This window comes from Bombina bombina, chromosome 8 (assembly GCF_027579735.1).
Source record: "Bombina bombina isolate aBomBom1 chromosome 8, aBomBom1.pri, whole genome shotgun sequence".
Taxonomy (NCBI): domain Eukaryota; kingdom Metazoa; phylum Chordata; class Amphibia; order Anura; family Bombinatoridae; genus Bombina; species Bombina bombina.
The window spans coordinates 128597840-128621914 of record NC_069506.1 but is presented as its reverse complement, the minus strand read 5'-3'; positions in this window follow the sequence as shown (position 1 = coordinate 128621914).

Sequence of the window (24075 nt, the reverse complement as noted above, 5' to 3'; positions counted from 1 at the left end):
TTTTTTTTTCTTTGTGTTTAGGTGGCATTATCGGGGAGTTTGCCTTGGAATGTGATACAAATCTTTCCATGTGATATAGTGGTGTGGGAGAAAAATTAGAAGGGAAAAAAAAAAAAAAAGCAAGGTGAAAAAAGTAAAAAAAAGGAAAAGGAAGTGAAAAAAAGAAAAGAAAGAAAACAGGCGTGCTCAGGTGATTCAGCCCTTGTTCCTTTCCAATTTGTTGCTATCTAAATTTTGCTTAAGTTCTATTACCACAGTGTGACAACAAGAAAATGCAGAAGGAAAAAGAAGAGAGAAATTTTTTTTTTTTTTTTGCAGTTCCTCACGTGTTGTTACTGAGGGTACTAGCTTGACACTACAGCATGAGGTACATAGATACACACTTTAAGGGAAACCAACATCAGTAACTTATATGTAACAAAATAATTCTTCTATTATTACAAACATAGGCATATCTTGGGATCCCTTACAACCTTTAGGGGATACTTTCTTTAGTGCTTAACCAGCTACAATAATTACAATTACAGTTTTCTATAGCCTTCCTGCACCAGATGCTTGCCTAATGGTGATTACTAGCACTCTGATATTTATAATCAATGCATTGCTTATAACTGACAACAGCAGGCCATATACTGAAAGGCAGCACACTTAAATAAACAGGTAGAATTAGTTTCTCCCAGTCAGGAGTCTTTTCCTTTTGTTGCAATGTTTCTAGAAAGTAAAACGTTCCTAGAATTTAAGGTGTTAGTCTTGTTCCTTGGCACGCCAAGCGAGATAAATAATAGTAATACTTCTCCTTTGAGCTTGGATATTCTCAAATGGCAACACAACTTGAAGGGAACAGCTTAAACTTCTACTTGCAACTTTTAGGTATGTCCAAGCGCCTGTACTTTTAACACAGCTGGAAACGTGTTTGGCGGGGTAGGGAGAAGAGCTAAGGCCCCAGTCACAGGCACCACACAAATGTCAGACTATTAAATATAAGCAGGTTCAGAGTCATACAAGCATTTCAGTTGCCTTTTTAGGCGATGTTTAGCCAAAATAGTGAATACTTGCGGTTAGGACCTCCACTATCGTATACTCCTGGGCCAAATTGCTGCTCTCCTAAAACGTACACCTTTTGCTACACCGGACACCTCCAGAGAGTAATCGGGACTTCAAGGCAGCAGCTTCAGCATTGGCACCTTCTTTTTACTTCCATCACCAACGAATTATGCACTCCTTGCGCGCGCTGGTGACCAGCAGGATGGTTCCTGTAGACTCTGCTCCTAGATCCACCGGCAACCAGGACCGGGACCAGGCAAGAAGGAGGCTCCAGCCGACAGAGCAAATTCGGCCTTACGGTGACTTCCACAGCGCTAGCTCCACGTCCGGGCTCAGGGATTCCACTCCGCCAGGATAGTAGTCTCCGCGAGCAACGGCAAGGCAAGCACCGGTCGGTAGCGTTGTATCACTGCGCCACAAACACCTGCGCACAGAGCGGCGCCTTCACACGCCAGCTCCTCCCAACAGGAAGTCACCCAAACAAAAAAGCTAGGGCACTTTTTATGTTTCTAGCTTTCTTGTATATAATATTAGGTTGCTCTATTATTTTATCTCCAATTATTGGCTCTGTTAGAATGAGATTCCAATGTTTTTTAAGAGTTTTTTTCAAAATTGCATTGTCTGCATTATAAAGAGGAAAACAGAAGCGCCAATATTGTAGGAAATATTTTGATATGGTGAGGGTGAAATGGTTGCACTCACATGAGATCAGACACCCCTAGTGGTGTAGAAGGAGTGGTCTGGGGTCAAAAGCAGTCACCCAGAAGACTGGCCTCCGGTGGATGTGTAATAGTACGTAGAGGACGATACAAAGCACAAAAGGGTGCCTATATGGCCTAGTATTGCTGATGTAAAACAATGATGTAGTAATGAAAAACACTCACATTTGGAGGAACACCTCCCTTTGTGCTACAGAGGTGAACTGGGATCAATTTGGTCACCCAGTAGACTTAATCACCGGCAGTCAGGAACTCTCACTGGTCCAGCAGCGGATTAGGGATTAAACGGTATAGAACAAGCAGGCAGCAAGTGGTAAGTAACAAAACTTACTTTAGTTAAAAGAATAATAATTAATTAATTATGTATTTTTGATTTTGTATCCACTATTGTGCATATTGATATACTAGTGCTACTATACCTATTGCCACCATTGTGCAGAAACTACCTGTGTACACTTTTAAGGGCGCACCTAATATATCTTTTAACATTGTCTGCATTATAGTTGGTAATAAAAGGAACATTTAGTTTGAGATTATTTTCAAATTTGTTAACGTTTTTATTCTTGTAAGTTAAGAGTGTGGTTCTATCTATTTTGTTTACTTCGGATTTAGCTTGTAGCATAATGTCTGTATGATATCCTTTCTCACTGAATCTCTCTTCCAACACTTCTATTTGTTTATCATAGTCTGAAGTCTTTGAGCAATTTATTTTTATACGTATATACTGACCCTTTGGTATGTTGTCTTTCCAGCGTTTCAAATGGCAACTATTATAATGAATAAAATTGTTGGCATCAATTTCTTTAAAGTGGGTGGATGTAACTATTTGTTCTTCAATGATGTCTATTTCTAGGTCTAAAAACATTATATGATTTGAACTATACTGATAGGTAAAACTTAAACCTATACTGTTATTATTCATATCCAACAATAGTTTTTCTAATTCTTCAGTGTTGCCTTTCCAGACAAATATAATATTGTCAATGTATCTCTTATAAAGCACGAAACTCGCACCCAGCTCATGCTCGAGAAAGACTCCTCCCATAATCCCATGAAGAGGCTAGCATAACTGGTTGCGAATCTCGTGCCCATTGCTGTTCCTCTTTATTGTAAAAAAAAGGTTCCATTAAAAGAAAAGTAGTTTTGATGGAGAATAAATGTTATACCTTCAATAATGAAATCTTTTTGTATATCTCTAAGTGTGGAGTCTCTTTGTAAATATTCAAATACCGCCTGTATACCTAGTTCATGATCAATACTTGTGTAGAGTGACAAAACGTCGCAAGTAACTAGTACATAGTTACTTTCCAATTCTAATAATTCCAAATTTCTGAGAATATCTGTAGTATCTTTTAAATAAGATGGAAGTTGTCTAACATATCTGAAGAAAGCCATCTATATACTGTGAAAGATTTGTGGTTTAATATAGGACAAACAGGTCAACCCCACTAATATAAATCACTTTAACTCTTACCACATTTATATAGTGTCACTTGTCACTACTATATAGTACACATTTATATTTATAATTATGACCAAATTATCACGCATCTCTGCTCATAATATGTACATATTACTACACTGATTCACAAGATAGAATGCTTATTTATCTGGCATGATTACTATTAGTGCTTGTATTGTGAAACTGTTAAATTCTCCTCATAGAGGCTGACTAAAGCTAGCATTATACTTCAATGGTAGAATCTTATGACCGAGATTGTAACTATTGTTACAATATTTGACAGGTCGTTATCACACTCATTTTCCTTATATTAACACACAACTATACACTATAGCCCGCAACTACCTCCCCCATCGCCGATTTTGATGTTATCGTCATTGTGACACTTTTGCAATGGGCGTGTTTTTATCTGATGATAATGACACACCAGCCAATCGTTACCATTACACGCCCCTTCCGTACACACGCTCACTGCATAAGTTTCCCTGTGGCGTGTTTATATATTTATTGGCCTGAATATTGCCATGATCAATATAATATAAGGTACGTTTAGAGGCCTTATTTTGAGCTAGATATCACAATCATTAGTACAGCTTGTGAAATAGATATGGAGTGTTTGAGGCCTCTGACCCTGGTGACATGTGTTGCAAATATAACGCTTAGTTGCTTGAATACATAATTTTCCATTGTATAGGTTACGATTTTAGTTGTTATGTATAATAGGGTGGTCCGTGAGGGATATTTATGTAGCAAGATTAACATTCTTCATTGTATTAATATTTTGTTATAATGCAAATGTATCAAATATAAATATGAACAAATGGTATGACTTTTCTCTATTGGTTAGTTTTTGGCCAATCCACTTATACTATTTCTGAAATGTTTACACTTGTTACCATGACATGTTTAATTGATGTACTCCCACACCAGGTGTGGCATATTAGGTTTGATACTCTGTATGGTTTATATAGCAAGTGTTTGTTAAACATTTTTATGCCTGATGAAACAACCTTTTGGGTTGAGAAACGCATGGCATGTTTTTATATTTGTATTAAAGTAAGTTTTTTTAGTTACCACTTGCTGCCATGCCTTATTTTTCAACATTATATTGGAATCCTGAGCCTTGGAGTTTCTTGGAGTTGATCCTGATAGACTGGAGGCCAGTCTGCTCTGTGACTATATTAATCCCAGCCTGCCACACTTGCACAAAGAGGGGTGCTTTATTACACGTGAGTGCAATTTCACTTGTATTGTCATTATTAATCATTGAGCCAAACAATACTAGGCCATATTGGCATCATTCTGCTTTAACTTCAATTAGAGACTACTCAATCTTCACCAGAGGCCAGTCTGCTGGGTGACTGTTTGATCCCATCTTGCTCCATATGCACTACAAAGATGCTTCATTAAATGTGAGTGTAATATATCACATTAGAATTTGCCATATAGTCAGACAATACTAGGCCATGTGGCACTTCTGTTCTCCTATGTCATTCACAGATTGATGAACCTGGATTGTGACCTGATCCATCACAGATAGCCTGGACCTACAACTACTTACTGTGCTTGAGAAGTACCCATCTATCCTATGAGAACTACATTCATAAACAATTTGGTTTGATATATTATATATTGTTATATTATATACTGGTTAGATAATATCCAAGGGCGCCTCCTATTTATATATTTTGTATTTAACTTTGCGCTCAGCCTGGCCAAACAAGTCTATTTCTCCTCCCTTGTATCATCTAACACATCCAACCCCAGAAAGCTGTTCTTAACCTTTAACTTCCTTCTACGTCCACCTGCCCACTACCAACCTCACTGCTCAGATTATTGCTGATCACTTCAAAAATAGAATTTCCTGATACCTTTATGCATGCGTCAATCATACCAATCTTGACCCCTTCTAACTATCGACCAGTCTCCTTACTTCCCTTTGCTTCAAAATTATTGGAACGACTGGTCTATAATTGGCTAACTCAATCTCTCACAACTAACTCCTTACTTGATCCACTGCAATCTGGTTTCCGCCCTAAACACTCAACAGAAACCGCTCTTACCAAAGTAACAAATTACCTTTTATCAGCTAAAGTAAAAGGCCACTACTCCTTACTAATTCTTCTTGAACTGTCCGCTGCCTTTGACACAGTTGACCATCCTCTCCTCCTAAAAATACTACATTAATTTGGCATCCAAGACAAAGCCCTCTCCTGGTTTGCCTCATATCTCTCAAAACGCTCATTTTCAGTTTCCTTTAACAACATATCTTGTGATCCTATGCCTCTCTCAGTTGGAGTACCGCAAGGTTCTGTCTTGGGTCCCTTGCTTTTCTCTCTCTATACATCCTCCCTTGGAAAACTTATAGCCTCCTATGGATTCCAGTACCACCTATATGCTGATGATACCCAAATCTATCTTTCCTCTCCTGATATTTCTCCCTCTTTACTCATCCAGATTTCCAACTGCCTCTCTGCAATTTCTTCTTGGATGTCTTCACACTACCTCCAACTCAATCTGTCCAAAACTGAGCTGCTTCTTATTCCCCCCTCTTCGAGACATCCAACAAATGGGATTTTTCTGATGGTTGGAGACTCTATTCTCAACACCTCACCCCAGGTCCGCTGTCTTGGGGTTACACTTGACTTAGAACTCACATTCAACCCACATATACACATGCTTACCAAATCCTATCGTTCACACCTATGCAACATTTCCAGAATTCGTCTCTTGCTTACTCAAAAAACTACAAAAATAATTATTCATTCCTTCATTTTGTCACGCATTGATTATTGCAATCTACTTCTAAATGGCCTTTCAAAACACTGCCTCTCCTCCCTCCAATCTATTATGAATGCGTTTGCTAGACTCATCCACCTAAGTAGCTGATCTACATCAGCTGCTCCGCTCTGCCAGTCTCTACACTGGCTCCCCATACACTCCAGAATAAAAGTTAAAGTATTAGCCCTAACTTACAAAGCACTCAACAGTCTAACTCCCAACTATATTTCCTCTCTCATCCTGAAATATTCCCCATCCCGTCCTCTTCGATCAACCTCAGACCTACGTCTTTCCACTCCTGTTATCTATACGTCCCACTCCTGTCTCCAAGACTTCGAACATGCTGCTCCTGTCCTCTGGAACTCTCTATACCGTTCCATAAGACTGTCTCGAACCTTGTATAGCTTTAGACGCTCCTCGAAAACCCACCTATTCAGAGAGGCTTACCATCTCTCCTCCATCACTCATCCGAACCAAACTAATAGATGAACTGCCTGACTCACTGCTGCAACTACAACCGATGTGACAAGCTACCCCAACCTTATGTCTCTGCACCCTAAACCTGTAGACTGCAAGCTTTCCAGAGCAGGGCCCTTTTCCTCCTGTACTAGATTTATTTAGTTTTGTTATGTTTTGTATTTTATCACAAATCCTTCTCATTGTATACCCAAAATCACTGTACCCAGCGCTACGGAATTTGGCGGCGCTATACAAATAAATTATAATAATAATAATATTATTATATGTTGCTCCTTTTCATGTAATTTAGCTCTGATAATGTGGATTTTCTCATTTTTATAACATTAAATACTCCCTGCTAACTTCCCAAGGCTAACTCTGTACCTAAATGGCTTTAACTGATAATAACTGTAAAATGATGCACTTTATACTAACATTATGACCGTGTGCTACCTTTGCTGTCTACTGACCAAATAAGACAAATGGTTTTGTGGAGTTTAGCTATTGAAAAATAATTGCAGTAAAAGGGATGTTAATTTGTTTTAAAAACTTTAAGGGCTAGATTAAAAGTGGGGCAGTATTTTTTTTCCACAATCTCAAAAACTTTGCTAGAGTTAAGCCTATTGCGGGTTGCGTTCGTATTACAAATTCCCAAAAATTTTGCACTAGAGTTAACCCGAATAGCGCGAAAATTGTAAATCAAGTTTTTTAGTGTGTGTACATGTATTCCCTATACAGGGAGTGCAGAATTATTAGGCAAGTTGTATTTTTGAGGATTCATTTTATTATTGAACAACAACCATGTTCTCAATGAACCCAAAAAACTCATTAATATCAAAGCTGAATAGTTTTGGAAGTAGTTTTTAGTTTGTTTTTAGTTATAGCTATTTTAGGGGGATATCTGTGTGTGCAGGTGACTATTACTGTGCATAATTATTAGGCAACTTAACAAAAAACAAATATATACCCATTTCAATTATTTATTTTTACCAGTGAAACCAATATAACATCTCAACATTCACAAATATACATTTCTGACATTCAAAAACAAAACAAAAACAAATTAGTGACCAATATAGCCACCTTTCTTTGCAAGGACACTCAAAAGCCTGCCATCCATGGATTCTGTCAGTGTTTTGATCTGTTCTCCATCAACATTGCGTGCAGCAGCAACCACAGCCTCCCAGACACTGTTCAGAGAGGTGTACTGTTTTCCCTCCTTGTAAATCTCACATTTGATGATGGACCACAGGTTCTCAATGGGGTTCAGATCAGGTGAACAAGGAGGCCATGTCATTAGATTTTCTTCTTTTATACCCTTTCTTGCCAGCCACGCTGTGGAGTACTTGGACGCGTGTGATGGAGCATTGTCCTGCATGAAAATCATGTTTTTCTTGAAGGATGCAGACTTCTTCCTGTACCACTGCTTGAAGAAGGTGTCTTCCAGAAACTGGCAGTAGGACTGGGAGTTGAGCTTGACTCCATCCTCAACCCGAAAAGGCCCCACAAGCTCATCTTTGATGATACCAGCCCAAACCAGTACTCCACCTCCACCTTGCTGGCGTCTGAGTCGGACTGGAGCTCTCTGCCCTTCATCAGTCCATAAAACCTTAGAAAAATCAGTCTTGAGATATTTCTTGGCCCAGTCTTGACGTTTCAGCTTGTGTGTCTTGTTCAGTGGTGGTCGTCTTTCAGCCTTTCTTACCTTGGCCATGTCTCTGAGTATTGCACACCTTGTGCTTTTGGGCACTCCAGTGATGTTGCAGCTCTGAAATATGGCCAAACTGGTGGCAAGTGGCATCTTGGCAGCTGCATGCTTGACTTTTCTCAGTTCATGGGCAGTTATTTTGCGCCTTGGTTTTTCCACACGCTTCTTGCGACCCTGTTGACTATTTTGAATGAAACGCTTGATTGTTCGATGATTACGCTTCAGAAGCTTTGCAATTTTAAGAGTGCTGCATTCCTCTGCAAGATATCTCACTATTTTTTACTTTTCTGAGCCTGTCAAGTCCTTCTTTTGACCCATTTTGCCAAAGGAAAGGAAGTTGCCTAATAATTATGCACACCTGATATAGGGTGTTGATGTCATTAGACCACACCCCTTCTCATTACAGAGATGCACATCACCTAATATGCTTAATTGGTAGTAGGCTTTCGAGCCTATACAGCTTGGAGTAAGACAACATGCATAAAGAGGATGATGTGGTCAAAATACTCATTTGCCTAATAATTCTGCACTCCCTGTATATATATATATATATATATATATATATATATATATATATATATATATATATATATATATATATATATATAAAGAGTATCTCACAAAAGTAAATATTTTATTATATCTTTTTATGTGACAACTCTGAAGAAATGACACTTTACTACAATGTAAAGTAGTGAGTGTACAAACTGTATAACAGTGTACATTTGCTGTCCCCTCAAAATAACTCAACACACAGCCATTAATGTCTAAACCATTGGCAACAAAAGTGAGTACACCCCTAAGTGGAAATGTCCAAATTAGGCCCAATTAGCCATTTTCCTTCCCGGGGTGTCATGTGAGTCGCTAGTGTTACAAAGTCTCTGGTGTGAATGGGGAGCAGGTGTGTTAAATTAGGTGTTATCAGTCTCACACTCTCTCATACTGGTCACTGGAAGTTCAACATGGCACCTCATGGCAAAGAACTCTCTGGGGATCTGAAAAAAATAATTGTTGCTCTACATAAAGATGGCCTAGGCTATAAGAAGATTGCCAAGACCCTGAAACTGAGCTGCAGCACGGTGGCAAGACCATACAGCGGTTTCACAGGACAGGTTCCACTCAGAACAGGCCTCGCAATGGTCGACCAAAGAAGTTGAGTGCACATTCTCAGCGTCATATCCAGTGGTTGTCTTTGGGAAATAGACATATGAGTGCTGCCAGCATTGCTGCAGAGGTTGAAGGGGTGGGGGTCAGCCTGTCAGTGCTCAGACCATATGCCGCACACTGCATCAAATTGGTCTGCATGGCTGTCATCCCACAAGGAAGCCTCTTCTAAAGATGAATCACAAGAAAACCTGCAAACAGTTTGCTGAAGACAATCAGACTAAGGACATGGATTACTGGAACCATGTCCTTTGGTCCGATGAGATCAAGATAAACTTATTTAGTTCAGATGGTGTCATGCATGTATGGCGGCAACCAGGTGAAGAGTACAAAGACAAGGGTGTCTTGCCTACAGTCAAGCATGGTGGTGGGAGTGTCATGGTCTCGGCCTGCATGAGCGCTGCCGGCACTGGGGAGCTACAGTTCATTGAGGGAACCATAAATGCCAACATGTACTGTGAGATACTGAAGCAGAGCATGATCCCCTCCCTTTTGAGACTGGGCCGCAGGACAGTATTCCAACATGAAAACTACCCCAAACACACCTCCAAGATGACCACTGCCTTGCTAAAGAAGATGAGGGTAAAGGTGATGGACTGGCCAAGCATGTCTCCAGACCTAACCCTATTGAGCATCTGTGGGGCATCCTCAAATGGAAGGTGGGGGAGTGCAAGGTCTCTAACATCCACCAGCTCTGTGATGTTGTCATGTAGGAATGGAAGAGGACTCCAGTGGCACCCTGTGAAGCTGTGGTGAACTCCATGCCCAAGAGGGTTAAGGCAGTGCTGGAAAATAATGGTGGCTACACAAAATATTGACACTTTGGTCCCAATTTTGACATTTATATTTAGGGGTGTACTCACTTTTGTTGCCAAAGGTTTAGACATTAATGGCTGTGTGTTGAGTTATTTTGAGAGGACAGCAAATTTGTAGCAAAGTGCAAATTTGTAGCAAAGTGTCATTTCTTCAGTGTTGTGACATGAAAAGATATAATTAAATATTTACAAAAATGTGAGGGGTGTACTCACCTTTGTGAGATTATATATATATATATATATATATATATATATATATATATATATACACAGTATATATATATATATATATATATATATATATATATATACATACGTACAAATACGTCTTTGGACATGTACATGTATGTGTCTCAATGTTAAAGCCATTTGTCTGCCTTTTTTTTCTAACACCTCATATCTTTGAGCCCTTATAACTTTTTTGTGCAATATTCTTTTTTTAAATATTTTTTATTAGACAGTGTTACTATGAGTGTAACTGTACTTTGTAATGTATTTTTGAAGTGTTTTGTGCAACTTTTTGTTTTGGAAAGTAGTTAATCCCAGCTTTGAGGTCACGTAATGATTGAAGAGTAAATGGTGATTTCTCTCAACTTGTAATATCAATGCAATTAAAAAGGCTTGCAAAAACATGATATCGCTTGCACAAACCGCTTGCGTCTCACTTGTAATCTAGCACTAAGTTTTGATTGATGATATTCTATAGAAACACAACAGAAGTGTCTTGTAATGACGTGCTACTGTCCCTTTAAAGTGTAAGGCAGTAAAATGTGTTACAATAATGGTTCTGTGACATCCACCTAATTCCAGATGCATCATGGTCTGTACATGATGACAAGCTCTCAAACCTAAAAATAGTTCCCAGATGAGCAGTAAACACATATATGACACACTTAACCCATAAAATTACACCCAAACCACATCAGAAAATCTAATGATAGTCTTGTATTCATTCCTTCTTTAAATGAATTCTGCAGAGTTAGCCATTTATTCTAGTAGATCTGTAGATTTTGCTGATCTCAGAAACATTACAGAATTTAAGCTAACAGCTTGGCTGAATACTACCAAATAATTCCCTGCTTGTCTGTGAAACCTACAAAAAATGATTTCAAGGATTTGTGGTGCCAATTAGACTCAAGAGTATGATAAATTCTTCATTGCATTTCAGACATGGAACTCATTATACTAACTGGACAATATTCAGCCATAGCATGGGAATTTAAAAGTAGAAGTTTCTCTTTCAAAGTTAATTAGAAATTAAATACAAATATTTTTTAATATAAGCACCCTTTTCATTATGATCTAACTTTCACTAAAAATAAATATAATAAATTCATGAAGTTATTAATTATTAGTTTAATAATTAATTAATTAATTAATTAATTAATTAAACCCTCCAGGATGGACGCATCCATCCAAGTTCGGATCATAAACAAAAAAGTTAAAAGGAAGCACATGATCATCACTGTGATCATGTGCTTAAAAAATGGAGCTGATTGGCTCCTGGGGGATTGCCTGTGTTGCTAGGCAAATCCCCCAGTTGGACCAATCAGCATTTCTACACAGAAGGGAGCAGGACACCGCAAAAGTTAAGATGTTTCATGCCGTTCTAAGGGTGTTAAAGCCCAGTGCTTTTAGGACAGCATTGGACGTCTAGGAGTTAAATGAATATAAATTTAATTCCAATCCTCATGCTTTCTCAATGAACTATTCCATTGAATAGACCTAAATTAAAGTTACAGTTATTAACTAACTACCTATTTAAAAATAAATACAAACTTACCTGTGAAATAAAAATAAAACCTAAGCTAGCTACAATATAACTATTTACTAACTACCTAGTTAAAATAAATACAAACTTACCTTTGAAATAAAAATAAAACCTAAGCCTATTCTAATACCCTGTTTAAAAAAATAATAATAATAAAAAAAATCCTAATTTATAATAAACTACCAAGGGCCCTTAAAATGGCCTTTTGTAGGGCATTGACCTAAAGTTAACAGCTCTTTTGCTTAAAAAAATTACAGCAAACACCCCCTAACATTACAACCCCCCCAAACCCACAAAATAAAAAAACCTAACTAAAAAAATCATAATCTAATAATTGCCCTGAAAAGGGCATTTGTAGGCTCTTTTATTGCCCTTAAAAGGACATTCAGCTCTTTTTCGGCCCATTAAAATAAAAAAAAATGCCCTAGTCTAAAAAAAACAATCACCACATAAAATCAAAACAAATACCTAACACTAACCCCAAAATAGGTACTCACAGTTGCTGAAGTCTGGCGAAAGATCTTCATCCCAGCGGCGAAGGATCTTCATCCAGACGGCTCCATCTGTATCTTCATCCCAGTGGAGGAGGAGTGGTCAGTGAATTCACGGCAGAGATCCAGGCGGCGCTCCGTTGGTCCGACTTGGAGGTCCTATTCCTGCGATTGCCCGCCACACACTGAAGATTGAATGCAAGGTACCCCTTGTTATAGATATTTATATATGTTTATTTAAACAGCTCTCATTCCTATTGTCTGATTTGAATTTTTTAGCCAATAGGAATGCAACGGTATCCCAATATAAAAAGGGTACCTTGCATTCAATCTTCAGTGTGCGGCAGTCGATCGCATGAAGAGGACCTCCACATCGGACCGATGGACTTCCGCCTGGACTTCTACCTCCACACATCCACGACCTCTCTGCCTCCGCTGGGATGAAGATAGAAGATGCTGGTCCCGCGATGGATACAGATGGAGCCGTCTGGATGAAGATCCTTTTTAGGTTTAGTTAATGTCGGCAATGTCGGGGAACGGCGTTTTAGGGGTTAATACATTTAGTTAGTGTCGGCTATGTGGGGGGCGGCAGTTTAGGGGTTAATAGATTTAGGGCGATGTGGGGGGATGGCAGTTTAGGGGTTAATAGCTTTATTTAGTGTCGGCAATGTGGGTGGTTGTGGCGGTTTTAAATAATTTTGTTTCGGCAATCGGCGGCATATTAATTATTATGTTTAGTTAAATCGTTTTTTCGGACCCTTTCATTTTTATGGATCCATTCTTTATTCATATGCATTATTCTATTCTAAACTTTAGAATAGAATAATGAATATGAATAATGAATGGATCCGAAATAACGAACGGATCCGAAAAAACGATTTAACTTAACATAACTAATTTGCAGAAACAATTTTTTTTTTAAACTTAACTAAACTAATTTGCCGAAGCGAAATTATTTATTTAACTAATGAAACAAAAAAAACTAAATTTTTAGTGTTGCACATGTCTAATATACACTATGTGTATATATATGTGTTTATATGCAGTATATACACATATAAACATATAAATACACATTTACTTATATATACAGATATATTTTTACCAAAACACTTAAAACTTCTTCTTCAAAGATTCCCAGGACTTCAGGTCTTAAGGGAATACTGTACATATAAATCAAACAAGTTCGAGCAGCAATAAATAAAACGTAACATTTATTAATAATTGATAAAAATGAGCACAATAGCCCAACCGGTTAGGGAGCAGCTCAATAAAAATCTGGCAGGTAGCACATGCTTTGTATTGAGCTGCTCCGCATTTGGTAATAATATAATTTAATAATGCGTTTCTTGACTATCGCACCAATAAGGACCCTTTATAAGTCATTACCAAACATAAAATATATTTGTATTAATAACTGAGCTGGTGCAGACCAAGAAACAGTGCTACCTCTTAGCTTTTCATTGAGCTGCTCCATAGTCGGTTGGGCTATTGTGCTCACTTTTATGGATTAGTAATGAATGTTACATTTTATATATTGCTGCTCGAACTTGTTTGATTTATATGATTGTCAGCTTTTCATCAAGAAGCACTGAAGTCTCCCTGCTTTTGCAAGTGGAACATAGGGATGGGCGAATATTTCGCAACATTCAAAAAAATTAAACAAATTTTAAAAAAAATTGGTTCGTTCATTTGAATTTTTTTTTTTTTACAACATTCTAACATTTGTTTAATGTAATAGTGTTTCTAATGCTCTCTTTAAATGTAATATTCAAATTATACAATATTTGAAATAGACAAATTCTAATTATATTTGTATTTATTATGTATCTTTTTACTAAATTCCCTACTACATGCACTATTGAACTTCTGAATAGTATTTGTTAAGTAGAATGTTACATTCGAAATTTTGAATGTGGATATTCGATGTAATTATGAACATTTGAAAACTAATGTAAAATTCGAAAATCAGAAATATTAGTTTAACGAATTTTAAAGTTTTCCTTCTCATCGACATTTGTTTGTCCAAAACGAATGTCCCCAGGACTATCCATTCAACCAAGCAAATTATACTTTCGACACATTCAGAGCAAAGATTATTATAAGAATAGTTTGTACATGTGCTTTTAAAAATTATATTAGTTGTCTAAATATTGAAAAAATAAGGGTAAAGTCAATGTCCATAAAGCAGTGGGTGCCGCCATATTGTAACTTAGGTTACCTATTCTGCTGAAGTCAATTAGGAATGGTTATAAATGGCTTACTAGAGTGTGCAACCAATGACTGTGTGGAATATAGCTGGGTCTGCACGTCCATGTTAAACATGAATTGGAAAGCCCACAATATTCAGAATTAAATTACAGGGAAGGCGAACAAAATGAATAATGAAAGTATATTTCAAAGTTGTTTTACTACATGTAATTAAACAATTTATATTAATATATTGAGGTGTTTATTGTCCCTTTAATGTCCATTTAAATGTCAACTACTTTAGTTAAAACAATTTAAAACAACCACTGTGATGGTCCAAAATTACGGATCCTCTAGTAAGAACTATGAAACTTTATTAACCAAGATGTGAAAAAAACAAAAATTACATATTGAATTACAGAAAAACTAAAAGTAAAAAATTAAGAAATATTTAAATTACGAATCACAAAAAAAAGAGATAAACAAATTACATAACATAGAAATTCCCTGAAACTAAAATCTTAAAAAAGATAAAGTTAGTGCTCCCAGAAACCTTTAAAACTTCAGTGGTTTATAATTTCAAATAGTTTTATATTTACAACAAGGATATTTACCAGAGACATTCATAGGCTTCAGCCTGATAATAGAGAACATTGGTTTGGTGTCTTTTAAAAATAAATAAATACATATATATATATATATATATATATATATATATATATATATATATATATATATAGATATAGATGTATATATATATATATATATATATAAATAAAATATATATATACTGTATATATATATATATATACTGTATATATATATATATACTGTATATATATATATATATATATATATATATATATATATATATATATGTATATATACACACACATTTATATATATATTAATTTAATTTTAATTGAGAGAAAACAAATGCATTGAACAATCAATGTATCAAACACAGCAAGAATCAAAGAGTGATATAGTCAGATACACAAATAGCAAATGATCAGTACACACAGAAGACGCCGTCCAATGTTGCGAAGGAATATAATGTGCATTCCTAAATAATATAACAATTGATATTTTCCTAATGAAACAATACATTATCAATTCCAGGCAACAAAGCTTATCCAATCAGATTTTCTTATTGTTTAAGAAACTAACAGGTAGATTACGAGTTTTGCATTATGGCTTTTAATGCTGAAAAATTGCAATTTCAGCGTAATGGCAATTACGCAGCTATAGCGAGTTGTGTCGGTATAGCTATACCGCAAGCATTTTAGCCTTTAACGCAACATCCATTCTGCACTCAAAAGAATTAAGTTTTTGTGTGGGATTTTCATAGCACCGGTATTACAGGTTGTGCGGTGAGGCTAAAAAGCTTGCGTTACAGTACCGACACGACCCATACCGCCATCTGAAAACAGTAGTTATGAGTTTTGCGGCACAAAAATGTTTCACAAAACTCATATCTAAAGTGTTACAAAGTACACTAACACCCATAAACTACCAATTAACCTCTAAACCGCCACCCTCCTGCATCGCAAACTCTATATTAAACCTATTAACCCCTAATCCACCGTCCTCCCACATCGCGACTATTAAATAAAGTTATTAACCCCTAATCTGCTGCTCCAGACATCGCCGACACTAATAAAAATTATTAACCCCTATTCCGCCACTCCCTGACATCACCACCACTATAATAAAGTTATTAACCCCTATTCCACCGCTACCAGACATTTCCAACAGTATAATAAAGTTATTAACCCCTAAACCTCCGGCCTCCCACATCTCCGCAACTAAATAAACCTATTAACTCCTAAATATCCGGCCTCCCACATTTCCGCAATAAAAAAACCTATTAACCCCTAATCCTCCAGCCTCCCATATCTCTGCCACTAAATAAACCTATTAACCCCTGAACCGCCCGCCCCCACAAGGCAAAACACTAAATAAAGCTATTAACCCCTAAACCTAACACCCCCCAAACTTTAAATTAAATTTACAATATAACTATATTTAAATAAATAAAACTTACCTGTTTAATACAAATATCCCTAACATTAAATAATAAACTAACCTATCCTTACTATTATAATAAAATAAAAAAATACTACCAAATAAAAAAATCTAAATTTAAAATTTAAAAAAACCAAATACTACGAGAAAAATAAAAAAATCTAAAATTACAAAAAAATAAACACTAAATTACGAAAAATAAAAAAACTAAGCTTACAAAAAAATAAACGAAATTATAAAAAAAAACTACACTTAATTTAATAGCCCTATAAAAATAAAAACACCCCCTAGAATACAATAAAAGGGCCATTTGTAGGGCATTGCCATAAGTTAAACAGCTATTTTACCTGAAAATAGTCCCCCAACAGTAAAACCCACCACCCAATCAACCCCCCCAAAATAAAAAATAAAAACTAACTCTAAAAAAAAACCCAAGCTACCCATTGCCCCTAAAGGGGCATTTGTATGGACATTGCTTTGCATTTTTTTAGAGTTAGGTTTTTTATTTTGGTTGGGTGGTGGGTTTTACTGTTGGGGGACTTTGTATTTTTTGTTACAGGTAAAAGAGCTGTTTAACTTAGGGCAATGCCCTACAAAGGGCCCTTTTAAGGAGAATTTGTAGTTTATTGTAGGCTAGGGGGTGATTTTATTTTAGGGGGGCTTTTTTATTTTTAGGAGCTATTAAATTAATAACTTTATTATAGTGTTGGCAATGTCGGGGGGAGCAGCGGAATAGGGGTTAACAACATTATTTTAGTGGTGGTGATGTCGGGGAGTGACGGAATAGGGGTTAATAACATTATTTTTGTGTCAGCGATGTCAGGAGCGGCAGATTAGGGGTTAATAACTTTATTTAGGTGTCGGCGATGTCGGGGGCAGCAGATTAGAGGTGTTTAGACTTGGGGTTTATTTTAGGGTGTTAGGATTAAACGTAACTTTTTTCCCCATAGACATCAATGGGGTTGCGTTATGGAGAATTTTCACTCTACACTTCAGGTGTTAGGTTTTTTTCTAGCACTCTCTTCCCATTGATGTCTATGGGGGAAAGTATGCACAAGCACGTCAAAGCAGCCCTTGAATTTTGTGCGGTATGGAGCTTAACGCCACCATATCGTACACACAAGGAGGCTTTTCAGTAACTCGTAATGGCAGCGCTATGGAGGGTGGAATAACGCAACTTTTTTGGCATTAGTTTAGCGCAAAACTCGTAATCTAGGTGTCTGACAATAAAAAACAGATGACAAAAATGTGGTATAACATAAACATCTTGCCATAACACTGCAGCCCTGAGAATGAGCCTTAGAGATAAATAACAGCCAACTCTCTCACTCATGAGAAGAACAAAATAAGAGGAAAGGGGTGAAGAGTGGAGAACACCACCAAATAGACCCCCTGAAACAAGATCCCCTCTACCTATGATCATAAAGATGCATTCATTCTCCTCTTCGAGAGGCCTCCAACATTATAGCAGTTTGTGGCCTGTGAGCTTTGGTAGCTGTGGAATGAGGAAGAAGGTGGTCGCTTATGCAACGTACTAAGATCTGGATTTGGTGATCTGTGGCTATGGGTGAATGTCACTACTGATTGGCTCACTGGCTATGGACTTTATCTTACAGAGGTTATGTTTAGTAAGCTAACGTTAGTAACACATGACTTATACATGTTCCTACAGGATAAAGCCTATTATTATTTTTTTTATCATGTCCCTTTAAGGAGTTGTCTAGTTGTTATCTGTATTAGTATAGTATTTGCATCCATTCCCAAAATAAAAAAAATGCCAATTTCTATATTTAAAGATGGTTCTTAAAAGTTAAAGGGACATGAAACCATCAAAAAGCCTCTTTTCATTGGTTCACCAGATGTGTTCAGCTAGCTCCCAGCAGTGCATAGCTGCTCTTTCAACAAAGCACACCAAGAGAATAAAGCTAAATTGATAACAGAAGAAAATTTGAATAATGTAAGAAACAAATGGATTCCAACAATTTCCCTTTAAGTTTTGGATGTAGCTTACTCTTAAAAGAAAGGTTTTCAAAAATAAATTCTCAACTTTCCTTGCCACGACAAGTCTAGTTTCTTTGAGGTGAAAATTGCTTTAGCATTATCAGGTTTAACAATCTTTCTGGATAATTATCCACTTGTGTTTTGTGGTTGAAAATAATTTCACTGTTTTCACTGCAAATTAGTTGGCGTATTTCTACGGACAATTTATAATTAAACTCGTCCACTCATCCTCAGATCATTGGTTTAAATGTATTTATCTATGTTTTACAGTTACAGATCTCTAAAAATTACACAAAGTTTATAGGGAGCCGGTTTAAGGGTAAAATATGATAAAGTATTACTATATGAAAACCTAATGCTCTAATGTCTGCAAATCATACTTAAAGTGACATTAAAGTCATAATTAGACATTCATGATTTAGACAGAGCAAATGATTTTAAACAACTTTCCAATTGACTTCTATTATTTAATTTGCTTCCTTCTCTTGTTATCCTTTGCTGAAAGGTTTATCTTGGAGGGCTCAGGAGCAGCAAAGAACCTAGGTTCTGGCTGCTGATTGGTGGCTGCATATATATATATATATATATATATATATATATATATATATATATATATATATGATCGTCATTGGCTACCCTTGTGTTCAATTAGAAATCAGCAGTGCATTGCTGCTCCTTCAACAAATGATACCAAGAAAACTAATCTAGAAGGATGTTTAAAATTGTATGTTCTATAGAACTCATGAAAAAAAAATTGGAGCTTTTTCTATCTTCAGAATTTTTCCCTCACCCTAAATGTGGTGGCAATTATCTCACATCATATGGGACAATCCCAGCTTGAGAGTACTGTCCTGTGGTACTGATATTCTCCTATGATTTACTGGTTTTGAGAAAATAGCTTTGCAAATTGTTTGTTGTCTCTTTTCTCCTTTCATTTCCAAGACAAATATTATCTTTAGACTTTCAGAAACTCATCCTTAACCACACAGAACCCCAAGATTCCAAGCCACACTCTTAGGGGCCTATCTATCAAGCTCCGTAAGTAGCTTGATGGCCTCTGTTTCTGGCGAGTCTTCAGACTCGCCAGAAACAGCAGTTATGAAGCAGCGGTCACAAAGACCACTGCTCTATAACCCTGTCCGCCTGCTCTGAGCAGGCGGACAGGAATCGCAACAATTCAACCCGATCGAGTACCCAATTCGACCCGATCGAGTGTTGAAGGAGCAGCAATGCACTAATGGCTTTTAACTGAACTCATGGGTGAGCCAATCACAATCTATATATATATAGCCACAAATCATCAGCTAGAACCTAGGTTCTCTGCTGCTCCTGAGCTTGCCTAGATAAACCTTTCAGCAAAGAATAACAAGGGAAAGAAACAAATAAAAATAATTGAAGTAAATTGGAAAGTTGTTTAAAATTGTATTCTCTATCTCAATCATGAAACAAAAAACTTGTATTTCATGTCCCTTTAAGCATTTCATTGCAAAAGATCTGCATAGCAAATACATATTTAGCAATGATTTAAAACTGTAATTTTGCTGCATAATTTGCACAGATTTGCGGACCCTATGCGCACCCTACACCCTATATAAAGCTTATTTAGTATTTTTTATCCCATCTGCTATGTTGAGGACAAATAGCAACATATATAAATGAGCACCTGCACAGACAATGTAATCACTATTTAGATTTGAGGGTCAAGGATCAAAGTCTATGGTAGGGGGACCAGACGTCCCTGATTTTAGGGGACAGTCCCCGGATTGAGGAGACTGCCCCCGGAATAATGATGTCCCCGGAAATGTCCCCGGCTCCTGTTGAGCCGTCCCCGCCTTCTGTTGTACTGCAGCTAAGAATTTGGAGGAAGTGATCGTCCTGATAACGTCACATCATCTCAGCGTATGGCAGGCAGTGCACAGGTCAGGAGGGAAGAGCTTGTGTGTGTGTGTATGTGCATGTGTGTATATTTATGCTTGTGTGTGTGTATGTGTATGTATGTATATTTATGCGTGTGTGTGTGTATATATATGTAAATATATATATATATATATATATATATATATATATGTATGTGTGAATGTAAGCTTGTGTGTGTATATTCAAAGAGAAAATTCTTCCTAGTGCAGCTCAAGGTGTATATGGTGTATGGGGAGGGAAATAAATCCTGTCCAGGCTGTATAAGCTGTATGTTTAACGTGCAAACAATGCAAAAGGGTACGGAATTATGGATGAAGCAGAATATGCGGTGTAGGCAGGTAAATATATATATATAACAAGGATGCGGCTTAAACACCGGAGTGGTGTATAACTCACCACGTTTGCTACTTGAGCCTATCTCCGGGAGCCTTGGAAAAACCCCGCCTCTGATTCCTCACTGCACCTCTGATTCCTCACTCGTAGAGGTCATTGTCCGGTGCTCCACTTGTCATCCGTGTATGTATACCGTTCTGCAGCCTCCGTAGTGCTGTTAGGTTTGCACGCTGTGGCTGAGCGTTGTCGGGTGCTTCCGGTCCGTGACGCGAATCGTCTCCTGCACCAATAGGATTCCCTACTACTCGAACGTAGCCCCATACACCTGTAGCTCACCTGAGTGCCGAGATTCTAGCGTGGTAACAATGTATCCAAACAACAGATGAGAGCAAAAAACCATGCGAATCTCCAGGCACTGTAAAGTTCTAAAGGTGCATATTTATTGGAAACCAAAATAGAAAAAAGTGAATAAAAACAAAGTGAACATAAAATGATAATGCTGGGCTGTCTTACGCGTTTCGGCTACATACTAGCCTTATTCATAGACACACTTTGTAAAGACAGGCACTGAGCTTAAATAGCCCCTGTGACTGAAAGAACAGAGCCCCAGCTGAACATAATTAACAATAAAACATTCCGGTGTGAACTGAGATACAAAAGTGTAAATAACAGACATGTAATCACGATGGATTCTACACTTTGCATTGCACATATTACATAAGGGGAAAAATGGAAAAAGTTAAAAATAACAAAAAAAGAAAAAAAGATACATATATCAAAAAACCTATTTAAAGTGTAAAATATTAACATTGGGAGCATAGGGGAATCAAAGCCGCATAACCAAAGGGACATGTTATTGTAAAGTATAGCATTGATTTACAATGCTTGAGTGAAAGTGCGAATTTATTTGCCCTTTAATATTGCAGCATCGATTGCCATAACTACGGTGACAAAAAGGTCTGCTAACTATAGTAAAACATATAACCTACACATGCTGGCATAGCTCTATGAAAATGTATATGTATGAAAAGAAAGTTAAATATAACAATAGTAATGAAAGCTAAAAGTCTATCAAAATGTAGTGTCAGAATCTCTCATAAGTTGTCATACTAATAACTATATGTGTAACCAAATCATGCAGTTGATTATAAGTGAGTATATTAATATTTATCAGTTTAATGAAGTCAAACCTAAAAGTAAATCGGATTGAAGAGAAGACAACATAATACAAGTTGTTTGTCAAATACAAATCAATTCTATCGATTTTTTTGCCAGAAGTTAATTACATCGCCTTCGATGTTAAAGCCTGCTGGTCTCCTTGTTCTGAGTTGAAAAATCCAGTATGCCTCCTGATAAAGGAGCCTACTGGATATGTCACCTCCTCTATCTGGGTACCTAACTTGCTCAATAACCTGCCATTGAAAACTGTTAGTATTTTTATCATGTTTAATGATAAAATGACGTGCTAAATCTGAGCATTCAATCCCATTTTCAATATTATTGAGGTGCTCACGGATTCGTGTTCGTGCCTCCCTGGTGGAGCAACCTACGTATTGTTTTTTACAGGATGTACAATCCACCAGATAGATGACATTGCTAGTGCGGCAATTGGTACAGTTCTTTAAGGAGTAAACTCTCTGTGTGATCATAGACTGAAAACTCTTTGTTATACGGGTGCAGCTGCAGGCTATGCACTTATTAAAATGGCATTTATAATGCCCCTTAACGTGCAACCAGCTACTTGTACTTGGCTTTTTCTTTAGCATGCTTGGTGATAACATATTCCCTAGAGTGCATCCCCTCCTAGCTACAAAGTTACACCCAGATTGCACATAGTCATTAAGGCTATCCTCTGCCGTGAGTATAGATAAATGTTTAGTGATGATAGAACAAATTTCCCCATATTGAGGGCTGTAAGTCGTTGTAAAAAGAGGTTTTGATTTATCAAAAATGTTGCTCCTGGCAGAGTTATAGCGTGTTGACAACATCGTTGACCTGTCAACACGCTTTACCTCTAAAAGGGCCCTATTGACAACTTTCTTATGGTATCCCCTTTCTAGGAGTTGGGTGGTCAATATTTTACTGTTAGTTTCAAAATCACTTTCGTTTGTGCAATTGCGCTTCAGGCGTATAAACTGACCCTTTGCTATCCCAAAACCAGTATGTCTGGGATGATTACTATTAGCATGGAGAATTTTATTACATGAAATAGGTTTGCGATAAAGATTGGTTACTACCTGACCCTTTTCAACATCACCTGTTAAGGTTAGATCTAGATATGTGGTCTGGTTAGTATCGGATTGGGAAGTAAATTCCAATCCTGCTTCATTCTGATTAATGAAGGACACAAATTGAGATTTCTGATCCTCAGTGCCAGTCCAGATGATCAAAAGATCATCAATGTATCTTTTATAGGTGCTGATGTAGTTACGATATGGGTTTTCCTCTCCATAGATGTGGGACCGCTCCCACCAAGCCATAAAAATGTTTGCATATGATGGTGCAAATTTAGCACCCATGGCGGTCCCACGTCTCTGGAGGAAATACTCATTCTCAAATTTAAAATAATTATGATGTAAAAGAAAATCTAATGCTTTAATTATAAATTCTTTAAGAGTATCATCATAACCACTCAGTTGATCTAAAAGAGATCTTACTGCCACAAGTCCTTGGTCATGCGGGATGGCTGAGTACAACCAACCACGTCAATTGTCAGCCAAGAACAATCCCCATTCCAAGCCACCTGTTCAAGACATTTAAGAAGATGCTTGGTATCACGTAAATAGGAAGGGATCTGTAGGACAATGGGCTGGAGGAGGGAGTCAATCCAGCTGGATAACTGTTCAAATAAAGATCCAATACCCGAGACTATAGGTCTCCCTTTCACCACCTCCAGGGATTTATGCACCTTAGGGAGGTGGTGAAATATAGGTACAACTGGATTGGAAACATATAAAAAGTTCAATGTGTCTTGGTCTATGACTCCATCCTCCAGGCCGTCATCCAGGAGACTCCATAACTTAGCTTTAAACAATTCTGTGGGATCAGAGGATAAGACTCGATAGACATCCTTATCATATAATTGCCTATGTGCCTCCTCTATATAGTATAGTCTATCCAAAACCACTATGCTACCTCCCTTATCTGAGTCTTTGATGGTAATATCTTGTCTAGATTTTAATTTGTCCAAGG